This window comes from Myotis brandtii, unplaced genomic scaffold, assembly GCF_000412655.1.
Source record: "Myotis brandtii unplaced genomic scaffold, ASM41265v1 scaffold182, whole genome shotgun sequence".
Classification (NCBI taxonomy): domain Eukaryota; kingdom Metazoa; phylum Chordata; class Mammalia; order Chiroptera; family Vespertilionidae; genus Myotis; species Myotis brandtii.
Window position 1 is genome coordinate 2,803,856 of NW_005356751.1, and position 14,016 is coordinate 2,817,871.

The 14,016-nt window shown below is 37.7% G+C and overlaps 1 protein-coding gene across 1 annotated transcript in view; it reads left to right on the plus strand.

The window, feature by feature from the left end:
- The first annotated feature begins 4,367 nt into the window (after positions 1–4,367).
- GABPB1 (GA binding protein transcription factor, beta subunit 1) overlaps positions 4,368–14,016 on the plus strand; it is a 54,280-nt gene continuing 44,631 nt past the window's right edge. The window contains exons 1-2 of the mRNA XM_014537803.1: positions 4,368–4,372; positions 6,314–6,319. The gene's annotated coding sequence lies outside the window, so the exon portion shown is untranslated. The remainder of the gene's footprint in view (positions 4,373–6,313; positions 6,320–14,016) is intronic.

Genomic DNA, 14,016 nt, shown 5'->3' on the forward strand with positions numbered 1-14,016 from the left:
AACTGTAATAATCTGAACAATAAAGATTTAATTTAAAAAAAAAAGAAGCAACCAATGAATGCCTAAATAAGTGGGACAACAAATCGATGTTTCTCTCTCTAAAGTAAGTCAATAATAGAAACCCCCAGAAACAAAGCAGTGCGTTGGGTTTCTTAGCAAGTCGGCCGCGTACATTAAACTCATAAGGCTTTACTTTGCACATCACCTTATATAAATAAACTTTTGCTCCTCTAAATACAACACAAAACACAACTCTTGACACTCTAGCCACCAAAAAAGCACATCTCTACCTCCGGGGACAGTCACCCAAGGGAGTTCAGAGAGCAGTTATTAGGACCTACCAAGTACGAGACAGCATCAGGCTTTAAAAAAAAGCTACAGTGATACATACGTCATAAACCTGACCATCCTCGTTCCTCCCCTCGCACCGCAACAGCGACTCCTGCCCCAGCCTGCCTAGCTGCACCTAAGGCCGCTGTTCAGGGAAACCCGGCCGCCCTCCATCTCCGCGAGGCGCCTCGGCTGAACCGCGGAGCCCGGACTCCCCGCCCCGCAGCGTTCATGCCGGACAGACAGGGAGGTTAGCACATCTGGACGCTGGGACCTGCCTTGGGGACTCGGCCGCGGGATCTGCGGGTGCTTGGCTGCGGGAGAAGTGGAGAGTTTTGCCGGGTCATGTCTGCCCGGGCGCTGTTAGTGTGCCCTGAAGCGTGCTTCGTGGAAGCTCTCTCCCCGGGTGCCTGGCCTGGGGGGTGCAGCGTGAGAACGGAACCCCGAGGAATGCTGCAGGCCCGCTGGGCGTGCGTCTCCCCACTTTAAGCTTGTTTGCAGAACACACAACTTGCTTTAAAGCTGATTGGACTGTGGCAGGCAGACATCTGCTCAGAGGAGGGGCGGAGACCGCAGAGCGTCTGGAGGGGGCTTGGGAGTGTGCAAGTATTTGTAAGTGCTCCCTGGACAGCGAGGTGCTGTCCGCGTTCAGGCAAGTTACTTTCGGAAGTACAGTATTTATCTGGAAAATGGTTTGATGCAGTCAGGAAGGGATCCTTGTGTGCCATCCGCATTGAAGATGCACTGCAATCTGTGAGGTCGAAGTTAGCGGTCGCACGTTCTTTTTGCAGATAGGTTACTTTATTTCACATATAGGCCCACCCAGTTTGGTTTAAATTTCTCAGCAACATGTAACCATCAGCCTTGACACTTCCACTTTCAGGCTCAGACTTTGAATGTAAGGAAACTAAAGACTGCTTTATCTGCGTTTCTTAACTTTTCTCTTAAGTATTTAAAATAACAAAAGTAAATAAACTCACTGCATGTTAACAGAAGTGACATGTTGGTCGAAGAGTGACATTGTTTTGCATTTCTACAAGACTTTAAATGACTGGTTGAATGGAAGACAGATTCTTAAATCTACTTCTGCATTCAATCTGTTGTGGTATCACACCATAAAACCTCTGGAACAATCCACTATATACTTTTTTTTTTTTTAAACTGAGAAATGTGTCATTTGTAGCTTGTGCTCACCATACAAGTCAAGTCAGGATATTATACCAGAATTTTTTTTTTTTTTTTTTACCAGTCACTTTAAAAGTATGGATAAGATGGCTTATTTCTACACTTTTTTCTTAGGCTCTAACTTTTTTCAGTTTGGGAATTAGATGCATAAACAGCATTACGAATAAAGATTGCATAACACTTGTGATTCTGTACACAAATGAAATGTGAGTTCCATATTGGATGTGCTTGTGAAAACTTGTATGTAAATGTAATTTTTGAAGCGAGGACACTTCTCAAAGCACTTTAGGAACTCTAGATTTAAAAGGAACCCTGTAGTGAAACCTTTGGTAAACAATACTTTTGTAATGCATATATTTACCCTTCAAGTAAACTCAGAGTTCTGTAACTTAGAGTTTGAGTTCTCTATCTCTGATTCAGTCTGGGTTTTCTGTGTTGAGGGGCAATTATAATGTAGATGTGAAAATTTAAGGCCATACGTTGACTTAATGGTTCTGAAATGAAGCTAAATTCATTTCCAGTTGTTTCTGTGAACTCTAGTCAGATTCTGTCTGTAGTTCTACACTGTTCCATCAACAGGAAGCATCTGGTCATTCTGTAATTGTTAGAAAATGCCAGGTATATTTTTGATGTTTGCTATTCAAATGAAAATAAATATCAGATTGGATCTTGGCTTGCCCCTGACCCCGTTATCTCTGAGATGTATTTATAATGGGCCACATCTTTCATAGAATGGACTTTTTTTTTTTTTCGCTCTTGAGTACCTCATGAGTTAGAAATGGTAACAGGTAGAACAAACAAGTCATGAGGAATTCAGATTATTACATGCATTTTTGAATCATGACTTCATTTTGAGCATGCATTTTTGGCTGTGTGGTATCTGTCCCTTTGCAAGTAGCCTGAGCATGGAGGAACTCACTGATGGATACCATCGCTTCTTTCTCTGCAAACAAGCCAAACAAACCTTAGAGTTCAGGGCAACTTAGTTTTCTAATGAGTCTCATTTCTTTGGTTCCACAGCTTTCCAACTAGTAATCATGTTTCTATACCACTAAAGTCTCTACAGCTATAATTAGTATTATACTTAAATTTTCTGAAGATGCTTGTTTCATCATGTTCTCTAGAAGGCAAATCTATTAAATTTTAGTAGTACTAGGGCTTGTGTTTCCTCACACTGTTGACAACGGTGTTCTGCACGGAGAAGATACGTTGGTGTAATCAGCTGTCAGTTCAGTCTTTGGTGGGCTACTACACCTTTATTTGGTCTAAGTATGTCCATGACGTTAAGTGTAGAGGCTTAGCATGAAGTTATTTTTTTCTACTGAACGTAATAAATCCATATGCAAGGCTATTGATACATTTAGAAATAGAAATCTAAATCTCTTAGCCCTAGTTTTCTTAAAATTTTATTTTATTTTAATTGATTTCAGAGAGGAAGGGAGAGGGAGAAAGAGATAGAAACATCAACAATGAGAGAGAATCATTGAGGCTGCCTCCTGCATGGCCCCTGCCAGGGATCGCGAGCTTGAAACCCAGGCATGTGCCCTGACTAGGAATTGAATCGGGGACCTCTTGGTGCGTGGGCCAATGTTCAACCACTGAGCCACACGGGCTGGGCTAATTTTATTTTTTGAAGTATATGACATCCTGAAGTTGGTAGAACATCATAGATAAAGAGCATGATGTTAGTCCTACTTTACTTTGTGCTGGTTGTATTAAAGATGGGACATTATGTCAGCATAAGTGGGACCTTGTATCAGTTTTCAGACTTTATATCATAATAACCCGGCAGGCTAACTAAAAACACACAAAAACCTGCCCTAGCCAGTTTGCTCAGTGGTTGGAGCATTGGCCTGAGGACTGGGGTTCGATTCTGGTCAAGGGCACATGCCTGGGTTGCGGGCTTGATCCCCAGTGGGGAGGGTGCCCGAGGCAGCCGATCAATGATTCCCATTATTGATGTTTCTATCTCTCCCTCTTCCTTCCTTTCTGAAATCAATAAAAGTATATTAAAACAAATGAACAACACACGCACATGCACACCAGCCCTCGCAGAGGCCCAAGCTTTAGTAGCATAGGATGTGGGCCAGTAGGTGGTAGACACAAGTTTTTTTCAAGTTCCCTAGGTGGTAGACACAAAAACCAGAGGACCTTGATCATGGGGGAAATGAAAAGGAGGAAAGGCTCAACAAGCTTATCTGAGAAATAGTTGTCTATAAATATTTGGAGGCCTGTCACACAGACCAGGTTTGATCTGACGAGAAAGAACTAAGATCAATCTGTAAAAGTTAGAACTAGGCAGATTTCATTATTCTTCCAAGATACATTGTTTTGGGTGGTTGGTTGTCTGCTGTCACCGACAGTGTTCAAATTAGGGACTTTAGAGGAATTGTGCAGAGTGAACATTTGGGCTCGGTGTCCTTAAGTTTCCTACAAATTTTGAGATTTTATGGAATATATTTAAGTTTGCAGCTACAAAAGTGGAAGAGCAAAAGCTAATCGAGTGAACCAAGCTGGTTAGCTTAACTGGATCATAGTTTTTATTTTCTTGGATTAAAAAGAACTGAGTGTTAAGTGAGAGAGCTATTTGAGGAGGTCTTTAAACCCAGCTTTAATTTGGCAGACTCAAAAGCCTTCTGATATGGAAATTCCCATTTAAGGCAATTTATCTTGATCTAATAAAGATACTATTAAATTGGTAGCTTAATGAACATACCAATTGCAGCATTGTTGATAATAAAAGCTGTGTAATAACATTTACCCCCCTTACTCATATAAAGTAGATAACATCCCATTTTTCAGAAGAGAAAATTGAGTGATAGAGAAATGAGGTAGCTTGCTTAAGGTAGCAGAGTTAGTGGTAGAGCCAGAGCTTGGATCCAAGCCATTTGACTCAAGAGCCAGTGACTTGATCATTATGCTGTAAAGTTGTAAACAACCTAAATATTTCACAGTGATTGCTGGGGTATATCCCCACTGTGGGGTACTGCCTCATTGTTAAAATGATGTTAGAAAAATGTAAGACAGGAAAAGATGTCTTGGTATATGGGAGTGAAAAACCATTTAAAAATTCCATTTTGGATAAGAAACACATTGACATCTGGAGGATATGTGCCACATTATTCAGTGGTTATTTCTGAGTGTAGGTTTATAGGTGATTATTTTCTTTTTTCTTATTCAAATTTTCTAATTTCTATGAATATGTATTGTGTATTACTTGTAATCGAAAAGATTAAGATGTTATATGTCAATTAAAATTACAGATAGTAACATAAGCTGAGGAGTTTGGATTTTATACTATGCAATTGATGCAAGTTAGGAATTCACATAATTGAGAATTTGTAAGTGCTTGAACTGTTTTGTATTTTTTGTTTGTTTTATCCCTTAACATTCTAGAAATAATATATTACTTGAATGGAGAAACATATCACTGACTCCTACCACTCTACGATAATAATCAGCTCTCTGTTTTATGTTTTTTTTCCCACTTATGTATAATGTTTTAAATATTGTATGCATTCTAGCCAAGTCACTCTCTAGCTATGTGACTTTAGGCAACTTGTTCACTCTGTGCCTCAGTTCCTCTTTTGTAAAATAGTGGTAATTATAATACCTTCTTTATGGTAGTTGGGAGGACTAAATGAGTTACTGCATATAAAGTGATCAGAATAGTGTCTGACGTATAGTTGATAACTCAGTAAATATTAGCAATTATTGTTATAGGGTCATAGCCCACTAAAATCCTTGGGGTCTAATAGGCTTTGAAATTAAGAATTGTTTCTGCATATAGGCAATGTAATAATGTTATATAACTTTTCAACAGAGCTTCTTAAACACGTTACTATTTCTGCAGGAACATGTATGAACATTTACACTAAATGGAGTAAATAAAGACTATAAATAGCTTCATGTCAGTTCAGGTCTAGTTTTTACTGCTAAATAAATTATTTTGGGTTTCAGAGCTGTTTTTGGACTTTGGAATTGCAGTTAAGGAACCTGTAGAATATTTACTCAATTTTGAGTCCTATTTTATTTTAATATTAAAATATACACATTTTCATGTTATATAACTTTGTAATCCATAATAATTTAGAAGTTAAAAAATTAAAAAGAAGCCCTACCCGGTTTGGCTCAATGGACAGAGCATCGGCCTGCAGACTCAAGGGTCCCAGGTTCGATTCCGGTCAGGGCATGTACCTTGGTTGCAGGCACATACCCAGTAGCGGGTGTGCAGGAGGCAGCTGATTGATGTTTCTCTCTCATCGATGTTTCTAACTCTCTATTCCTCTCTCTTCCTCTCTGTAAGAAATCAGTAAAATATATTTTTAAAAAATTAAATAGAAAATATTCACTTACATTTCCTTTGATTAAAAAATATGCTAAACCCACCGATACTATGATTCTATTGCATAGTGTAGAATCTTTTCTGGAAGAGGCTTGAGAGTTCCTCTAATCCAGTTAGCTTTTTTCTACACCGGAGGGATAAGGCATTTTTACTATGGTGCTTTACTACACCAGCAATTCTTTAAAGGAGCTGAGTAGAGGCCATCATGGCACCTCACTTTAATATACCCTCCTATTGTGTAAATGTGGGAACTGAGGTGGATATTTATCCTAAGCCGTAATATTATAGAATTGGACATTGGAATCAGGATACTTCATCTCATGATAAAGTTATTGGATGTGCAGCCCTTCTACTCCTGTACTCCTTTGTGTCTACAGCACTTACCATATATCTGAACAGGTAAAACTAATTTTAATTTTTTATTAAAGTATAGTTGACATACAATATTATGAGTTTCAGGTGTACAACATAGTTATGCAACATTTATATACCTTATGTGTTCATGATAAATTTAGTAACCATCTGTCACTGTACAAAGTTATAGTGACATTATTGATTAAATTCCATATGCTGTATATTACATTCCTGTGACATAACTAAGTTTGTATCTCTTACTTCCCTTCACTTTTTTCACCCATCCCCCAAATCTTTTCCCCTATGCCAATCATCAGTTTATTCTTTATAGCTCTGAGTCTTTTGTTTTTTCATATGTTTTTTTTAAGATTCCATATAAATGAGATCATATGGTATTTGTCCTTCTCTGTCTGACGTATTTCACTTAGCATAATATCCTCTAGGTCCATCCATGTCATCAATGGCAAGATTTCATTTTTTATGGCTAATATTCCATTGTGTAATACAACATCTTTATCCATTTATTGATCAACAGACACTTAGGTTGCTTCCATATCTTGGCTATTGTGAATGATGCTGTTTTAGTTCATTTGAGACTGGTAGCTTATAAACAACAGAATTTTATTTCTCACAATTCTGGGGCTGGTAGGTCCAAGATCAAGACACCAGCATGGTTGGGTTTTGGTGAAAAGTCTCTTTCAGTTTGCAGACTTCTCTGTTGTATAATCACATGGTAGAAGGAGCAAGGGAGCTATCTCAGGTCTCTTTCATTGGAGCATTAATCTAATTCATGATCTATCTGCCTTCCTGACCTAATCACTTCTCTTCTTATAATACCATCACTTTGGGCATTAAGAGTTCAACATACAAATTTGGGGAGTTGTGGGGCGACATAAACAGCCCATAGGAAAGAGTAGGTGTGTAAGTGAATGACTTCCTCTCATCCTAACTGACTTGTGTGAACTTTTTGACCTTTGCCCACGTATTACTCCATCTATGTGCCTTTATTCCATTCATAGGAACCCTCAGTTTCTCTCCCTTAGCTTGTTCCTGAATGCACTAGATATAGCCTGAACTTACAACACTCACCTCTTTCATATTTTATTAGGCTCCTGTTGTCAATCTTTCTATCTATTTTCTCTGTTTTTCCTCACAGGTTGTAGTGTATTTGTGGAGGAAGGTGGGTAATTATGAAGATATTTTTAAAAAAATATATTTTATTGATTTTTTACAGAGAGGAAGGGAGAGGAATAGAGAGTTAGAAACATCGATCAGCTGCCTCCTGCACACCTCCTACTGGGTATGTGCCTGCAACCAACGCACATGCCCTTGACCAGAATCGAACCTGGGACCCTTCAGTCCGCAGGCTGACGCTCTATCCACTGAGCCAAACCAGCCAGGGCATGAAGATATTTTTGTATAAATTTATGCTTAACAATTCCAGTGGGTTCTTGCTACTTCTTGGAAAATATTTTATAAATCTCAGATTTTCTGTTGTCTTATATCTTCTTTCTCTTCCTCAAAATATACCATTGGCTTCTACTTTAATTGAAAAAGAAAATAGAGTACAAGTTTGCATATTTTTTATTGTCACCATGATAAAAGTCTCTATTCATCTTATTTTGTGAACTGAATGGAAGTAGAATCTTTTGTTTTTGTAGGAATCTTGGTGCCACATTTTTCCTCACTGATCATTTTGATCATTATATGCAATGCTTGTTTCTCCCTGCCTTCAAATATGTACAGACTTCTATATTTGGGGAAGAGAAAAATCAACTTTGATTAACTATTGCTACTATTCTTTCCAGCTATCCCTCCCTCCAAGATTAAAAAAGTATAGTAAAGTACATAAACCAGTAACATAGTTGGTTATTATTATATCAAGTATTACACACTATACATAATTGTATGTGCTACACTTATATATGACTGGCAATACAGTAGGTTTGTTTACATTGGTGTCACCACAGACACGTGAGTAATGTGTTGAACATGACCTTAAGACTGCTATGCCAACACTAGGTGTTAGGAATTTTTCAGCTCCATTATAATCTTATGAGACTACTATGGTATATGTGGTCTGTTAATGATTGAAATGTCATTAGGCAGTGCATGAATGAATATATTAATTCCCATGTAGGAACATTCTTTCCTTGCCCTTCATGTTAGTGTGCTATCCAGGTTTTCCTTCTCTGACTACTACCTTCAGTTTTTGTTGTTTCATGATCCTTTTACCACTGTAGTTATTCCCCTCAGTAGTTGGTCTCATCCTCCCCTTTCTTTGTCTTCTCTCAGATGGATGTTTTATATATTGATGCTTCCTAAATGTGTACTCTCCAGATTTGTATCTCCCAGTGGCTTACTGAATATGTCCATTGGGAGGCTCAAGGAATTTCCATCACTTTTAATTGTTGTTGTTGATTTGAGAGAGAGAGAGAGAGAGAAGAGAAAGGGGGAGATTTTTCTTTGTTAATTTTATCATCATCATGATTAAATCTAAAGTTTTCTGTGATACATGTTTCTCCATTATTTCTTATATCCAGCAATCAGTACAGTTCTTTACTCTTTACTGGATCTCAGTTTGTCCTGGGATTCTGCATTGCCTATTATTTGCCCTTTCTAACTTTAGTCTCCTTCCTCCAAATCCATCCTGCATATGACTGCCAGATAATTGTCCTAAAACTTTTTTGAACCCATTGCTACTAAACCTAAGCAGTCTGAGGAGAGAACATGTGGTATAGACCTTTGCACTCTCCATTGTGCGAAGTAAAGTGAATTGAACTTGTGTTGAATAAATGTTTGAATGGATCACCATTTGCTCAATATGTTGAATGACTCCCAATTGTTTGCAGGACAAAGTTCAAACTCTACTTTCTGGTTTTCAAACCTTTTTATTATCTTCAATTTCATTTTTTCTTTCTTTTTTTTTTACTCCTAACATTATTATCAAGCTAGTATCTCCTCTGTAATATACCATGTTCAGGCTCAGCTTCCTTTTCCTTTTCCTTGTCTGTCAAAGCCTATTCAGAAATGTTTGCCCTTTGCCAGGCACTGTTCTCATCTCTGGTGTTATAGTAATGAACAAAACAGGAGACAAAGTCTCTGTTTTCTTGGAGCTGACATTGGGGGTGGGAGGAGGAGGAGCACTGTAAACAAATGTCAGGTGTTAATGAGTGCAATGAAGGGAATAACTCTGGATAAAGAGATAGAATGGGGGGAGATGGTTGCTGTATAAGGTGGTCAGGGAAAGCTTCTGTCTTTGCCTGTCTGGAACGATGTAGTTATCTAAGTGAAGGGCTCTGTAGGCAGAGGAGACAACATGTCCAACCGAGACCCTATGTGGGAACGTGTTTAGCTTGTTAGAATAATTACAAAGACTTGTGTGGCTACAGCAGAAAAATAAGGGGGGTGATAGATAAGATTAGAGAGGTAGTATACATTTCAAATGGTGGTCTTTCATTGAAGAAAAGTCTTCCTTGACTACATCATTTTGTTTGGTAACTTAAAGCTGCTCTGAATTCATATAGCTTTCAAATATCATCTCTCAATAAGTCCAATACAGCCAGTTTTTCCTCTAGTGATGAAACAGCACTGTTTTCTCAATTGTGCTCTAGAAGTTGGCCTGAATTTATTGGCTATGTTGTAAAAAAAAATAAATAAATTTTATATATATATTGAACTTTCCTTCATTACAATGTGAAGTTCACTCTATAAGAAACATTTGAGAATTGAGACCTACTTAAGAAATGGGAGATTCACAATTTAGGTTAATTCTGGGACTTACGTTTATGAAATAGAATGGTAAGTGGCCAACTACTTAATTATTTTTTACTTAAAGTTAATCCTGTATTCTATAGATGATTGGAATACATGATTATAAATATGTTGTAGAAAGCTATTTTGAGAAATTTGACCACAGTTTAAGACTTTGGCAACACTCAAAATCAAGAAAATTTAAAAACTAGGAGGAATATTTGCAACATATAAAACAAATATACATAATGTACTCCTACAAAGAAAGTGACATAGAAAAATAATTAAAGAATATGAACAGTCAGTTTCAGAAAAGGAAACATAAATGGCCAGCAAGCATTTGATAAGATATGCAATCTCATTTGTAATTTGAGAGATATATATTAAAGCAGAAAGATAATTTGTTTTTTACCCTTCATATAGGCAAAACTTTAAAAAGCTTCATAATACTAACATTGGCTATGTTGTAAGGTAATAATAAATACTATAAACTATGGTTTGGAGTATAAATTACATAGCCAATTTGGTGGTGTAAATTGGTGTGAGTAGTTTGGTAGTATCTATTAATTTAAAATGCCATTCCCGCCCTAAACTGGTTTGGCGCAGTGGATAGAGCATCAGACTGAAGGGCCCCAAGTTCAGTTTTGGTCAAAGGCACTTACCTTAGTTGCATGCTTGATCCCCGGCCCTAGTTGGGCACATGTGGGAGGCAACCAATTGATGTGTCTCTCTCACCTCAATGTTTAAAAAACTGGAAAAATAAACAAAACTGGCTATAAGTAGGAAAATGAGCAAGTAAGTTGCTATATTCATTCTATGGAATAACGTAACAATTTAAAAAATGAATAATTACATAAATGATTTCATGATAAGTTGTAGAGCAGTGTATACAGTATGATAGTATTTATATAAATAAGGAAAATGCCAGATCAGTATTATATACATGCAAATGCAAAGAATAAGGTCTGGTAAGATAAATACTAAACTTGCCTGACCGGTGTGGCTCAGTGCTTGAGTGTCAACCCATGAACCATTGATATTTCTATCCCTCTCTCCTCTCCCTTCCTCTCTCTGAAATCAATAAAAACATATTAAAATAAGATAAAGGTTATTTTAAAAAATACTAAACTTATGATAGTGATTAACTCATGGGTGGTGGATAGAAGTTGGGTTTTGGGAGTAGAGATAAGGAGGGATGATCAGAGGAACTTAAGCCTTTTCAGTAATTTTAAACATTTAAAATTAGAATATTATAGTGTATATTAAAAATTGAAAATAATGATCAGTTTGGCAATAGGGTGGATAATGGTTGGAGAACTTCATTAATATAGGCATCAGAACGCACTGGTAAAGAGAATGGTGAGAAAAGGACTAATTTAACAATGAGAGGGCAATTTGGCAATATCTATCAAAATTACAACTATTTATCTTTGTCCCAATAATTCTACTTCAGGGAATTTATCTTACAGTAATATGAAATGAAATGATACATCTACAAAGTTATTCATTAGAGCATTGTTTATAATAGCAACAGTGTCCATCTATCCTATATAATAAAAGGGTAATATGCAAATCGGCCGAACGGCGGAACGACCGGTCACTATGACGTGCACTGACCACCAGGGGGCAGACACTCAATGCAGGAGCTGCCCCCTGGTGGTCAGTGCGCTCCCACAGGGGGAGCACTGCTCCAACCACAAGCTGGGCTGATGGCTGGCAAACGCAGCGGTGGTGGCGGGAGCCTCTCCTGCCTCCATGGCAGCGCTAAGCTGCAGTTCGACATCCCTGAGGGCTCCCAGACTGCTAAAGGGCGCAGGCCAGCCTAAGGGCCCCGCCCCCCCCCCCCGCCCAGTGCACGAATGTTGTGCATAATAATAAAATAAGGCTTATGTACACAGTGGCATACGAAGCAGCTGTACAAAAAAAATGAGGAAGCTCACTATGAACTAATAGGAAAAAAGATCTTCAGGATGTTTTAAATAAAAGCAAGTACAGACAAGTATATAGTAATGCTGTCTTGGTAATTACAGAAATGCTGGAAGGATATCCATGACATTAGTGAAGGTGGCTACTTATTGTTCCTGGGAGGAGGATGGGAATGGTGTAAGTGCGTTCATTGAGACTTTTCAATGTATGCATTTCTGTGTTTGGATTTTTGAGTTATACTAAAGCATTGCCTATTGAAAAAAGAAATTAAGAGAAAAAGAGATGTGAAGTAGACCCTAAAGGACTTGATGACCTACTAACTGTGTAGAGAGATGTGAGGGAGAAGAAGGAGTTGAGGATAGCTACTAGGTTTTTGATTTGTGAGGTAGAGTTTGGTAGCATCCTTAAGGAGTACAGGAGGAAGATTAGGTTTTGGCATGTGCGTGGGAAGTTCTGTACATGCTAATTGAAAAATTCTTATTCCTTTTCAGTTTAGAGCGTGTGTGTATATAATTTATGTGCTTTAGGTATGGAACTTGACCTTATATTACACATGAATATTAAATAGCCATCAATAAATATTTTTTAAAGATCATTTTTATTGATTTTTAGAGAGAAAAGAGAGGGAGGGAGAGAGAGAGAGAGAGAGAGAGGAAGAAAGGAAGGAAGGAAGGAAGGGAAGGGAAGGGAGGGAGGGAAGGACATTGACCATCATTTGCTGCCTCCTGCACGCCCCCTACTTGAGATCAGGCCCAAAACCCTGGGCATGTGGTCTGGCCGGGAATTGAACCAGCAACCTTTCAGCGCACAGGATGATGCCCAACCAACTGAACCACACTGGCCAGGGCAATAAATATATCTTATCCTTAGATTACAGACATTGGTATTCTAGGTTTATAGAGAACAGCTTTGAAATGATGTCATAACTTTACTGTCAAATAGGGACATTGGTATGCACACATTAAATGTAGTTAGAGAACTAGATTAAGCATTTGTATATCTGATGAATACATAGCTAATGTGGAAAATAGGAACTTGATTTATCAGCATGGTTCCAATTTAATTACATCTTCTGGTATCTGAAATTTGAAGAAATAAAAATAGCTTTGAATGAAGAAGTAATCTTTAGGGTAGATGAGATTATGTTGTAATTTTTAAAGCAGTATTTAAACTGGTTTAGGGAAGTTTATAGTAGAGGACAAAAGTATACATATACATACTTTTAATCCTCACCTGAGGATATGTTAGAGAGAGAGGAAGGGAGAGAGAGAGAAACATCGATATGAAAGAGAAACAGATCGGTTGCCTCCCACACGCACCCTGACCAGGGATCGAACCGTAACCTATTTATGTGCCTTGATTGGGAATCGAACTCGCAACCCTTTGGTATACAGGATGGTGCTTCAACCAACTGAGTCACCCAGCCAGGGCCCAAAGTACATTTTATAGTGCATTTGGGAGTAACTATATAAGGGAGGTTTATCCTAATGGAGGAAAAGAGTCACAACATTGTGGGTGCTGCCTAAAAGAAACTCTTGTAATATAATTTGGGGTTTAAAATTTATTTGAATGAGTTATTTCAGAATCTGCTTTCTGCAGTCTTAATTTCTCTCATACAACTTTTACCTGATTATATTTGGCTAGACTCAAAAAAGTAAAAGGATAACACAAGTAAAGCATATACATGTCAGGACTTGCAAATGAATTTAATAGTTCTTTTCTGAGTTTATGTTAATAAGGATTTGGGTGTTGACTAGCAATAAAAAAAGCTGTTAAGTAATTCTCACTTGAGATTTAACATTTTAACCATTTTATATCTGAAGAGAAGATGTTTTACTGAAAATAGTTTTACTAATGCTAATAATTTATTAAAATTACAAATAATATTATATATAGAATCCTATAACAATTGGACATGATCTTGTTTAAGTGGGGATGAAACTGTTATGTCACCTTCAACCTGTGCTTACTTCTTTTCCCACTGCCTTTCTTAGTACGGCCTTCCTCTGGAGCTTTGGGAAACACAACTTGAGAAATGCTGAATTGGGTTGGGCTTGGATGCACTATATATATGTGTGTGTATATATATATATATATATATACACTAGAGGCCCGGTGCACAA